Genomic DNA, 11505 nt, shown 5'->3' on the forward strand with positions numbered 1-11505 from the left:
ACCGCCGCCGCCGCCGCCGCCGCCGGTGCTCTGTCTTCCTGCATCACCGCCACGTTCAACCGGTTCCATCTCGGTCAGATTTTAGCGTGGGAGTGCTCGTGATCATCGCGAATTGAATACACGTGCGTCAACGGCATCTTTGTCCGTCACGTACTTCGTAAATATCAGACGAGCAACTTCGAGGTACTTGGAGGACGAACAGAACGGTTCTTCGAATTAAAAAGGGCACGTGGAGTTTTCTGCCAAACAAAAATTCCTGGAAAAGATCGGTGCATAAAATGGTCAAATTCGTCTCAAGTTACGAAGTTCCTGAATAGCTCGATACCAAATACATTCGACCGATTGAAAGTCATAATTGCTTTAATCAATAGTTTCGGAACTTGGATTTAGTCATTTCGTTTTTTATAAGTATCATCCTTTTAATTTCATCGATAATTAAGATGTAAGTAGCGAGGAGAACCAATGAACTATTTTTATACGAACTTCAATTATAATTAGATGTTATTGTATTGAATTCTATAACTACACGAACAGATGATGTAAATTTCCATTATTATTGAATGTTATTGTATCGCATCCTATAATTACATAAGATGTTTGTTGCTCAATGGACTTAAATGGATACAGTTTTACTGTATCTTTCCCATTTCCATCAAATGGAAGCCGTTACACATGGTACAAACTTCTGAAACGACCTAATATTTTATAGAAAGATAAGCACTCTCTGTTGGTCGTTAGAACAGAAGGTGATTTGGGAGATCTGGAAAGAAGGAACTCGCAGCGTGAACGCTCAAATTAATCGACTTTCTGCCCGCCTTGCACAATGAACAGCCAATCGTTCAAAGTCAGTGGAACACGCTGTCGCGACGGCGAGATAAGAAGCAACGACATCGTCTTGGTTATTCCTCTGCGATCATGTGCTTTTTCTTCGCCACGATCGGACTGTCACGCTACCAATGTGTTCGTCATTCATCACGGCAAACTGTGAGAAACTCCCAAATCAGCAACGAGAGTCTTCCCTCCGCGAAAAAGAAAGGATTGCCGAGAGTTTTACGATATCTTGACGCAGACGTTAAACTAATGGGCATTCTTCCTTTTGACGTGGTATTTTACTTTTTGCTAACTCCAATCGAATTTAGAGCTAGGAATTTTCGATGAATTTTCAAAGGATATTCCGATGTTGAGAAAAAACTGGTAACTTCCTTATAAAGCTTTCATGGAACTTTATTTTCTGGTTTTACGTGAATTTTCTAAAAATACTTTTAGCCATTTTCTTTTGTATTCAAATATAAAATTATAAATTTTCGCCGAAGTTTAAAGGAGTATCTTGATGCCGTAAAAATAGACGACGCTTGTACTTTGTAATAGTTGAACTTTCGTGCAACTTTATCTTTTGATTAAACAAAGTTTCTAAAAATAATTACTCTACTATCCTCTTCTACTTGTAAAGTCTAAATTAGAAAGTTTCGATGAATTTTCAAAAGAGAGAGTAACTTTTAAACGATCCTCGGGAATGTGACAAACGTAACAAACACGCGAAACTAATTTCATCATCGTTATCGGTTCTATAACGCAGATAATACGGTGACCCGTAAAAGATCAAGAAAAAGTAACGACTGTACGTTGTCTGAGGCAGAAGTAAATCGAGTGAAGCTGTTATTCGACAGAAACGTATCAGAGAGAAGATTCCTCATTTCGAAACTATTACTCGATTTGCCCGTAATCCTATTTGGAAGCGGACCGGATTCGTCGGTTGTGGTTTTACCTAACGATGACAAACGGTCCTGGATTATTTGGCCAATTGTGATTTCCCTGGCCACCGATATACCTTCGAGCTTTCTGGTTACCCGGAGCAGAAATGGACGTAGCCAATAAGCTAACGTTCGGCGTGCAGCGTTGAAAAATGGTAAACGTTGCGCGCGAAAGCGAGTCCTAAATCTCGACCCGTGAAATCCGGCGTTACACGTTCTGCCTCTTTGCACAGCGTGTATTTCTAATACGTAAAAGGGTACACGGCACCGTTGCATCGTAGCCGGCAAGTATATAAATTCGCTGTTATTACGCCCCGTTTTTTCCGGGCCTCTATCGAGGCAAATGTGAATTTATCGCGCGTCGCGAATCAAACAAGCCGGATACATAAAGTTTCGTCCCAGTGGCCCCGTGGAAAGCGAAACGAAGGAGAATTGCTCTGCTCGTTGATGCTTCCAAGTTATATTGCAACGATGACAAGGAGTTTCTCAGAAGAGATAATAATAATATTGACAGAAAAGATTCCAGAGTTCTGAAAGAAAAGTGTAGAGTAAGTAGTATTGGTTCTTTTTTTTTAATCAATTTGTAGTAGAAATGTATGATACAAATTAATTATTTATACAAATTAATATTACAAGCTGACTTCACCATTTTCTTGTGGAATCTGCGAATTATAAATTTAAATTATCTGCGGGAGAGATAAGCGTAACAAAACGAAGTATCATCGAAGTTGTTCTATCAATTCAGCGCTTCCTCTATCCAACTCGATGTTTGAAAATTAATTAGCTCGTGGATAAGGAATTATTCAGACAAAATTGTGCTACGAGATTTCCCATTTATGAACACCAATTTTCCATATTAGTTTCCATAAAGCAGCATTGTCTATTAATAATAAATAATGAAATCGGTATTCGATAATCAAGTATTCGGATAATCTTAAACAATAGTATTAAAATATAATAAATACCATTATGTTTCCAGCACTTTCTTCCTAACTTTAAAATTCATATTTCCAATATCTCTCCTAATTTATAATTCACTAATTCTATACAAGTCACGATGCACGTACCTAAATATAAAAATGAAGACTTCTTCTTTCTATCCCAGCTCATTTTCGAATAAAGAAAACTTTACGACGATCAGGATTGATTCTTCGTCAATCGTGTTCTATTGCCAAGAAACTTTCGACTGTTTTTACTTTTAAATAGCTGTAGAAACACGCAATAAAAAAGGCACCGTTCCACACGTGTCACTGCGTAGAGCGTAGGGCATGCGTGGTTACTTGGAAACATCATAATCCTATACTTCAACTAAACGCATATGGGAGGAAGGTTGCGTATAAATCTTCCGCCGACCCTTCGTTACAGACGCCCTCGACGTCGTCTTGGAATTTATCCATGGACGAGTTGACGACGATACCACGCAGTTCCAGACACCGTTCTACGCTCGAACAAAGGCTACGCCGCGTTCTTTGCGGCGGCCAATAAGTCGTTTGTTTCAGGGACGCTCATAATTTTTCTGACACCACCCCTTTTACTTCGAAATGGCTTATGAGGCGTGTTATTCGTCCACAGCGTGTCTAGATATTTCTACTATTATAGATATAAGAAATTCTTGTTTGAAATGAGTTAAATATTAGAATAATATTCAAAGAAGATAATTTAACTCTTTGAACCTGGATCAGATTTCAGTTGACATGCTTTCAAGTAACTTGAGACCACTGTACCAATATGACTTGTTTGTTTGACTTGAAACATCTCGAGTTTCTATACTTCTTCTCGTTAGTCAAATCATTTGAATTCAAATAATTTGACAAATCTGAATGAGATTTTAAAGATATATCCCCGAGTTGATTCGATTTCGATTATATATAAAATTTCCTTTATTCCGAGTTAATTTGGCCCCTACGACGGAGTAAAAATTATTCTTCCCGGTCGTGATTACGATCTTCCAACTTTTTGTAATTAAAAGTTTCTTCTAAGTCCAGTAATGTCAGTTAAAGAAACCACGAGCCACTGAAATAAAGAAGATCTTGTAGAGAGTACATAATACTTATCAACTTCTTTCAATTTAAAATGGCCTATTAAGGTAGTCGTGCCAGATAAGAAATGATTTACCATGTTACATCATGGTCTGCATGAGAAAAAAACTCGATAAAACCGTTAACAGTTTCCATTTCACTCGTTGACGAGAGGCATGGGATGAATTAATTCGAAAGTTTCGTTCAGGAAGCCCAGCAAAAGGGGAACGAATAAACTGGCTGCTCGTAAGATTTCCACTTTTTACATCGTCGCAAGTCACGCAAGAACAATGCAACTGTTCTGTAAAACGTAACGTACGAAATCGGTCGCAACGCGCTGCCACACGCTGCGATAAACTTAATAGACGTTCCATGCTACGATTTGTTTTCGCTTGATCGCGATAAATTGTAAACGAGACCTTTCAAGGCGAACTCCATCGATTTCCGCGTTTCTTGCAATTAAACCGTCCGCTTTATAGCGAATTGGCGCTGTTGCTCGTGTGATTCGTGCTGTCCGCTATTTCTCAGCGTGCAACGAGCAAGTCGACTGTTATTTCTTCGTCGTCGTTTGTCGAGTGCCACTTCAAGGGACGCGTTATTCACGGCTACGAAGAGAAAGAAGCGTTTTATGATTCTCGTCTCGTCGTTGGCCCTTGTCTTCCGGGGTCCCAGGCGGCCGCTCCACTTCCCCAGTTTTCAACGTGAAACGTTCTCCGAGTTCTTGGCAAACGCTCGTGACCGACCGACGAAACAGCTGTTCCTTTGGATAACGACCATACAACGGCGTTATCCGGCCGCCGTGTTATTACAGTCAAACGATTCTGATCCGCGTACCGTGATCTTCGATTACGAGGTTAGTTACCGTACTTTTCGCGAGACAGTGCGAAGTAAACGATACAACGAGAATTGCTCGGTAATTTTGCCTTGGTAAACGATGTTTAAGCGTCAGAGCAATGTTTCTTTTATGCGGGTGGTATGTGTTAATGGATGGTGAAGCTATTGCTTGATGGAAGAAAAATATTTCTTTGGAAGAATACCTTCAATTTCATTATTTAGGAAGATCGCGTTTTTAGAGATATTTTCTAGTTTCAGCGCTTATTTGCGTAATTAAATTACTATTACTAAAATACTTTTAATTTAATCGTTCAGAGAGAGAAGTCTGCATCTTCAAAGTCTTCTGTATAATGAAACTAAAATTAATAGTGAAACTTTACGAGTCACGAATTACAGGTATAATTGCTAGTTTGACCATAATTGCTAATAAACCTCTACTGCACGACGTTAAGCAAATCGATAATAAAACGAGTAAAATTTCTATGTAAATTTTGCGAATTACAAGGTAGCAAGCCGTTTATGCAACAGAAATCTACATATATATAGTGTACAACTTTTCACATTCAGTTCATTAATAGCACTAGTTAATCAATTATTACGTAAAAGAATTCAGAATGTTAGGTATACTTATTTTTAAAACATATATTTAAGTCGAGTAAGACAACATGGAAGCACGGTAACTCGGTTTCACGAAAGTACTTTCCCCGTTTTCTTTCCTTTTCCTTTTTGCTCCACATGTTTAATGAGAATTATAAAATAACCGAAATGAGCCACAAGATTTTGATCATAATAGAGCTACATGTGTAATTTTCACCGCGATAGGAAAATAATGTACTCCGGCCTTACAATTAAGCAACGCTGGCCTCGTGATTACTTATCGTTAATTAAATCAGCCTCGGCGTTATCTTCCACGAGCCTTCGTGCGTTCCACAACCCCTTCAACGAAGAGTGCCTCTTTCCTCATACAGACTAGACCCATCTAGTTCTAACTGTGATCTCAAGTGCATGCAGCCCATGTATACCAGAAATCTTGTAATCGGGGAATGTACGCTCGTGGAATCACAAGATGGAACGACAAGTCATCGTTACTGTTTTTAGCACAACGTCGTTGGTAATCACGTTGGATGAAATGCCGGGGCTTTAAAACGTGCATTCCACGTTCGTAGCCTATTATAAATATATATCAGAATAATAGACACATTATAGAAATAATTACAGAAATTGTTACATAAAGAGGTTGGAGATACGAAACGAATCTCTATAATTTGAAAGAAATCAGTTCATCACGGCGATACAAAATATTTCGATTGCTTTAAATTCCATAAAACTGTGGGATCTGCATAGAAGAAGAAATAGTAAGAAACAGAACACTGAGAAAACTTAACTTCTTAAACTCCTTTTTGCAATTACATGGCGAGTTCAATAGAATTAAATAGTGTAAACTGACTAAAAAGAAGTTCGTGAAACGTTTCGTTAATACAACTCTGGTCCTTAATAGCTTCAGTAACAAGAAAAAATCTACTTCAACTTAGGAACATTATGTATTACCATCTATAATTTCGCGGACAATTTATTGACTGTCAGTGATACTTTCCTATGGATATATTCAGACTAAACGTGTTCTTAAAGTTTCCTTTATTATTAGTTAGCGAAGTTTCAATCCCTTTGCTGTAAAATCGATCTCGTTTCAACGGGATCCAGATAGTTCCTAAGTAAATACTAGTCAGACATTCCACACCTCGATCAGCTCGATTTTTACAGCTGTCAGACCAAAGGCTCGCAGCGGATTTCACCGTACGTGAGTTCCGCGCGATAAACCCCGACACGATAGGATTAAAATAATTTTCGATCTCTTATGCGAGGCGTAAGCGTAAGAGTGTCTCGACTTGCGTCATATAACAAAAGTAGGATAATGACAGAGTAAAGCACTACGGCCGTGGAATGATTTGAATTTTCCCAAGCGACTCTTGCGCAACTCTCGCCGACAAAACGGGCGGGTCTGGTCGTTTACAACCAAGGTGAATAGAAAAAAAATACATTTCAGCACAAAAATATCGAAACACTTACCTATATTTAGCGAAGATTACAGGGGGGCAAATATTATAGGTCTATTTTTGTTGATTTTCTAACTTTGATATCATTAAGTAGTTTCTTATGAAGTATGTAGTTAATGGGAATAAATTGATATATTTCAAAATACGAGTTTTGAAATGTAATAGTAGATGCGATTAAATTGATTTTTAAAGGCCAGAATGCAATAATAAAACTAGCGTTTCTAATTACCAAAATCTTATAAAATCTTTATCTTCAAATTAAGCTTCTTCAAAATTAATAGAAAAATTCAAGCATTAATATTCAAGCATATATCATTATCATGTCTTTTAACATACGCCTAATTTTAAATTTACAGTCTGCTGAATAGAGCATGTTTTCAAGCTTTCAGGTAAGGATCCATGTGCTCCTGACAATCATGGCAAAAAGACAAACATAAAGGGCTAAGAAAAAAGGAAAAGCCGGTGAGGAAAAGCAACAAAGAGAGAAAGAGAACACGGACAATTGGAAAATCGATAACGGTGTTCGAGATCGAGGCAAATCAAGCGTGCTACGACACGAGTATTTTCACGTTGACGGGATTACGGTCGAGCGTAGGTAACGGAACTGGAACGAGACAAAGAGGATAGCCGATCCTTCGGGTCTTCGTCTTTCGATTCCCATCGGCCGTTTTTTTGTTCGGCAATTAACGATTGTTTTGTTGCCTCTGAATGGACTCTGGATCGACAAGAGGAGAGACACTGTCGACCGAGCGTGGCATTTAACGCAATTTGATGCGATTACTTTTCTCGTGCGATGCCTCGCCGCTTTCTTCCACCGATCGTGTGCGTCTGCTGCACGTTCTACACGCGCGTACACGGTGCTTAAGTCGATTGGACACGCCTCGAGATTTGACGCCGACAGACAGAACGGAACGTCAACGTCTTCGAGAGGAGACTAGAAAGAGCACTCTAAGCTTTCCGACTTCACCGATCGTTCTGGATTATTCGTTGAGACGAAAAAAACGGAACAAGAAAAGTATCAAGGCTGTCGACGTGATAGGACACGAGATGCGTGGCGTGAAATGTGCTAAAGCGAACCCAAGTCAAGGACTGCCATACGTCGGCTTTCGATTAATTGCTCGAGTGTATATCGCGTCCAGTGGAGATCCTGGATATGTTGCACTTCCTGTTATTATAGTGAATCGATCTCAAGAGGGAAAGAAGTCGAGTGGCAGAGGAATGTTCTTGCAAAGAGTTTCTTGCGTGAGTCACGTGTGCGTTACGTGGAACTTGTCGAAGTTAAGAAATCGAGCCAAGATTTTGATTAATCGTTTTGAAATCGTTCTCCGTATATACTTCTGCCAGTTTTTTCTAAAGGTATCTGAAAGTGCCGATTGAATTGTATTTGAAAAGGTTCGATAAACTTGTCACGGCCAGTTGCCGGGATCTTTCGATTCATCGAAATCTCCTGCGGCTCATTCAGAAAACGGTTCACGTACGCACCTATGGGTTACTCACGTCGCCACGTGGCGTGGCTCGCAAGAAATATCAATTGCGGGCGCGATGGAGCTACGCATCTGTCGAGAGATCGTTTCGCATAGTTGCACACTCAACCGAGAGTTACGCAACTGGTACGCACATTACATCCGCCATTTTCTCGCCGTTTTGCATGTGTCTAGATATTCAATTCATCGGTGGTGAACATAGTTCAAGATGTTAATTAAGTATTAACGCGAGTCGACGGAATGAAGATAATTAACGACGACAGTGAGGTCTTGGAAGATTTATTAGGATGCAAGATAAATTCACTTGATATTTTGACAAGTTAATTGTCTGTTATCTTTGAATAACTTTATGTCTCTTAGGCTGATTGATTTCTGAGGCGTCGTCATTGCGCAATGTGTAACGCGCGTCGTATCATAAAAATTGATGATACGTCTGAAAGTTAAGTTCGATGGGTGGTTAATTTGCTGCCTCTCTCTTGGTCTTTATCCATGGAAAATCGTAAGTCAGAACCTCGTGACGTGCCTATGCTCGTTTGGTTATGTAACGTAATAATACTCGCGTCCTGCGTAATTGCAGTATCCCATATTTGGACCCACCAACATCCTTTCCATCGCCGTATCTTTCCTTGCTCGTATAGTCGTGAATTATTGAAACGGAGATGCTACGAGCAACCCATTCTCCAGGCCTTTCAATAAAGACATTGTACCTATTCATATGCTTATCGCGAACGTACTAGTTGATCTTCTGAGCAGCGCTATGTATTAAAAATAAGTACATTTTCCTAGGAAAATTCATCCTTCGAAAGATTTATTCCTTCTTAATGTCGCTTTCTTCTATTCACCGTTTCTTCTCTATAAAACACCGATGAAAATTATTCTTCGATATTTTGATGTTCGACAGAGGATCGTAATTCCAATCAACTACCGTTCCCTAAAGCACGAAGCCCATAAATTTACAAATCACATACCGCATTTTTCTTATTATTCTTTTCATCTCTCGAAGAATCAATGAAAGTTACTCTCCAATAATTAGTTGCTAGAAAGCTCTCTCTTCCTAAGCACAGTATAATGTTACTTTTCCTTCGCCAAGTGCATGAGAAATCTATGAAAATTATTCTCCCATATTTCTAAGCTCAATGGAGTATCTCGTAATATCAATTATCTACCGCTCACCGAGGTAGAAAAGTTCATAAATTTGCAAATCGTGGCGCAGGTTTAACCAGCACGTTTATCGGCGTAATACTCGGTCGAGTTTTACGCGAGCTGGCTAATTGAATTGAAGAGCTCAGCTCACGACGGTTGAAATTGAGAAATACACAGCAGCCAGTCACGAACACGCTCAACACAACTAGTCACGACCTCGTAACTATTTCATTGGGCCAACGACTGTCTGCTGTCGGCTTGTGTACCGCGTTCTCGTTGTTCCAGCTAATTGGTACAAATTAAAAGTGGATCGATTTCACGTGATCCAGAGTAAACAGCCGGGAGAAACGAAGGTTCAAGGACCTTTGGATGCTTAGAGCTGGTGAATAGACGCTCATTGTCAGGGTCTGCGCTTCATGTGCGGGCGTGTACGAAAATCCTTAACGTTCTCGTAACGATATTGATTGCCGCTCGTAAATCTGTATTCTAAATGGCACCGATCGCGTCGACTTTCGTAATGGATGTTGCCGCAAACTTCTCATGGAATATACAATAACGGTGTGGAGTGGAGAGACTAGTAAATCGATAACCGCAAAGGGACTATATGAAACTTCTTCTGTATCGCACTTCGTTAAACGTTTTTAATTATGCGCGGTTAAGCAGCAACTTTGCAGTCGACCTCATACTACCTGAAGCCTTTTGTAAAATGGAAGTTTACAAGTTACAAATTAGAAGTTACTAATAACAGGTTTCATTCAATGAGAAAGAATGAAATTTTACAAGATTTTGCAAATTACAAATTGCAACGTTATAAAAGAGAAGTTTATAAACTGCAATTATACACTTGTTAATTCACTGATATTATTCATTCATAAATTACTGCAATTCGTACATTAATTATACGCAACAAGGGTCAGAACTTGCATTGTTAAATTTTATATTGGTTTCCTGTTTTCAATCCTTTCAAGATAGATTTTTTCTTCGAGAATAAAGATAAAAAGTAGTCCATTCATAATGGTGCTCTGTATTTCACCAGGTCCTAATAATGTCAGAAAAATTATAAGACGGCAGTTAAAAATTATCTTAATCGTTAATTTTAATACCTTTCCCTCCTTTTATGAAACGCCTATCTCCGTTTTCTGCACGTAAATTTTGAAGAGATTTCATCCGAATGGATCAGTTAATGATGGACGACCCCATATTATTGATTGACCAGCAAATATTCCACGTCACGGCATATGTACAGCTTGTAAATCGTTTTGTCATTCAATAATGATTGACAGAACAACATGGTCTCTGCACAATTTTAGAGCTGCTGTCAACATCATCTGCTCGTAATTCGACTTGTTAAGTGGATCCATTAAGAATACATGGGTGCCATCAACGACGTAGTGGACCCTTTTGAAGGAACGAGTTCTAGGTTATTCCACTGCGAATAAAAGAGAACTACTACTATTATTAAAATTCTTAAATAAACGTGATGATAATAAAAGCATTGATACTACTTTTCTATTCGGTTTTTGTAATATTTTCACAGGCCGCCAGTCTCACTCTTTTGACTGCCATTAGTGTGATTGAACCAGAGAAGAAAGAGCACTGTATTGTTACTAAGCGCGGCATCATACGTACACGTAAAAACTTATGATAATGATGAACTGGCTTTTGCCTTTTCACATCATGCCATTATATTCACGTGTCACAAAACCATTTGACAAAGAGATTCCAAATGGTATCAAGCGACACGACACTCAAATAAATTCTACTATCCAGGCTCCGATCTACGAACTTTATAACTAAAGAATTTCAAAGGACATTAGCGCACCATTCTCTCCGCTTTTCTGTCAGCAAATTTTCTCAGAGATTCAAAAGAAGAGAACACAAACGAACCAGCCCACGCTCCGACGTCGAAGAACCGACCTCGTAACGAGAGTCACGCAACGTTTTCTCGCGGAACCGTCCCCCAACGACTCTTCAGGGACACGTTTCCGGCATTATTAGCGCCACGTGATTCTAAGACCGTTTCTCGGCCGAAACATTACGTGTTGGTCAGAGATAATTAGCTCTCGAACGGGAGATCAGAGAGCCAAGTCCCTTAAGAGCGGATCATCGCGTGTCGTCGACAAGTAAAAGCAGTTTCGTGTTGCGCGAGGCTGCAACCGCGTATTATCGATCCTCTCGAACGCAGTCTCCGAGTCTCGTGGCATGCGGAAAAAATGACACG

The 11505-nt window shown here is 39.4% G+C and overlaps 1 protein-coding gene and 1 long non-coding RNA gene across 7 annotated transcripts in view; both read right to left on the bottom strand.

The window, feature by feature from the left end:
- LOC100746638 (tensin-1) overlaps nucleotides 1-11505 on the bottom strand; it is a 184111-nt gene that overhangs the window by 128693 nt on the left and 43913 nt on the right. The window lies entirely within an intron of this gene.
- Nucleotides 8405-11477, bottom strand: LOC112213965. Its single transcript, XR_002947873.2, has 3 exons — nucleotides 11107-11477; nucleotides 9110-10713; nucleotides 8405-8993 (listed from the first exon to the last, which is right to left on the bottom strand). It is a non-coding gene; the product is annotated as an uncharacterized LOC112213965 (long non-coding RNA).

This window comes from Bombus impatiens, unplaced genomic scaffold, assembly GCF_000188095.3.
Source record: "Bombus impatiens unplaced genomic scaffold, BIMP_2.2 scf_2880, whole genome shotgun sequence".
NCBI lineage: Eukaryota > Metazoa > Arthropoda > Insecta > Hymenoptera > Apidae > Bombus > Bombus impatiens.